Source organism: Balaenoptera acutorostrata, chromosome 9 (genome assembly GCF_949987535.1).
Source record: "Balaenoptera acutorostrata chromosome 9, mBalAcu1.1, whole genome shotgun sequence".
Taxonomy (NCBI): domain Eukaryota; kingdom Metazoa; phylum Chordata; class Mammalia; order Artiodactyla; family Balaenopteridae; genus Balaenoptera; species Balaenoptera acutorostrata.
This window is the reverse complement of record NC_080072.1, coordinates 81,177,045-81,179,037: the sequence shown is the minus strand read 5'-3', so window position 1 is coordinate 81,179,037 and position 1,993 is coordinate 81,177,045.

The following is a 1,993-nucleotide window of genomic DNA, read 5'->3' as shown; positions in this document are numbered from 1 at the left end:
CATAAAAAGAACGATATTTGGGTCACTTGTAGAGACGTGGATGGATCTAGAGACTGTCATACAGAGTGAAGTAAGTCAGAAAGAGAAAAACAAATATCGTATATTAACACATATATGTGAAACCTAGAAAAAATGGTACAGATGAACCAGTTTGCAGGACAGAAATTGAGACACAGATGTAGAGAACAAACGTATGGACACCAAGGGGGGAAAGCAGCGGGGGGTGGGAGGGGGTGGTGTGATGAATTGGGCGATTAGGATTGACATGTATACCCTGATGTGTATAAAATGGATGACTAATAAGAACCTGTTGTATAAAACAATAAAAAATAAATTAAAAAAAAACAAAAATATTGCCCACTACCAATGGTTGTTTCAATTAAACAACTGTTATATAATTTAGCTTAAAAGAAGGAGGAGGAGGAGAAAAAAAATTAAAATTGGAATTACCATATGATCCAGCAACTCCACTTCTAGATATATGTTCAAAAGAAAGTAGAGTCTTGAAGAGATATTTGTATACATATATTCATAGCAGCATTATTCACAATAACTAAAACATGGAAACAACCCAAGTGCCCATTGATGGATGAATAGACAAGGAAAATATGGTCTATACACACAATGGAATATTATTCAGCCTACAAATGAAGGAAATTCTGACAAATGCTACAATGTGGAGACCATTATGCCAAATGAAAAAAGGCAATCACAAAAAGACAAATACTGTATGAGTCCACTTATATGAGGTTTTTAGAGTAGTCAAAATCACAGAGACAGAATAGAACAGTGGTTGCCAAGGGCTGGCAGGAGAAGGAAATGAGGAGTTATTATTTAATGGGTATAGAGCTTCAGTTCTGCAAGATGAAAGAGTTCTAGAGATGTACTGTGGCGATGGTTGTACAACAAATATGAATGTACAGTTATATGCAGATTTTTTCAATAAATATGTACCACAGAGATGCACATCGGCCACGGTGTGAGACCCCTGAGACCCGCACCCACGGGGATCTGTACCCACCCCTCCCTCCCACCCCGGGTGTCACCTAGGCCTGAGCAAGTTTCCCTGAAGGGCTGTCCTCGGGGCAGCGGAACATCCTGAAAACCGCGGGTGGTGAGCACATTTCTGTCTCCTGTGGAAACAGGAACAGGTCCTCCCTTAGGCAATGAACCTCGCTCTGGTGTCCATGCTTCCGCAAACCTGTGCCAGGCATCCACGTAACCCTTCAGTATCCACTGAAGCCAAGAGGAGAACCTAAACTTCCATCCCCACCTAGCAATGACAGAATAATATATGTCCCCCTTTCCTTTACCAAAGCTGTGTCAGAAAAGACCTGCTAAAACACAAGATTTAAATAAGATCCAGAATTTCATAACATAATACTCAAAATATCCTAGTTTCAATAAAAAATTTATACCAAGAACCAGGAAGATCTCCACTTGATTGAGAAAAGGTAATCAATAGATACCAACACCAAGATGACACAGGTGTCTAACATGGATTTTAAAGCAGCTATGATAAAAACCCAGATAGCATTGGAGCTGAATTAGAATCTACCTCTGCTGCCTTTGCCTGAATAGGGAATCAAAACCAAGGAAGACCTTTCACACTGGGGAAAGAGCTGACTTACCAAAAGGCTATGGCTCTAATCCTTTATTCTGTTTTATGATAATAGAAGGAGGTTGAGAAGGAAGTAGTGATTTTTGTCCACAAGCTAATTTTACAAATATCCGTGCAAGCTAAACTGGCACCCAGAACAATAAATTGCCTTAATCAAAGGCATTGACTTGGAGTTAAAAAATAAAATAGGAATATTTCACTGAAATGTTTCCCTTCTGGAAAATAAATGTAAAGTATCTTTGGCCTAATTCAATCTAAACTTTCTCCTGAAACATTAGCTTGTGAAACAGCTATGATTAAAATAGTAACTTTCTGGGAGACCTTCAAGATGGTGGAGGAGTAAGATGTGGAGATCATCTTCCTATCCACAAA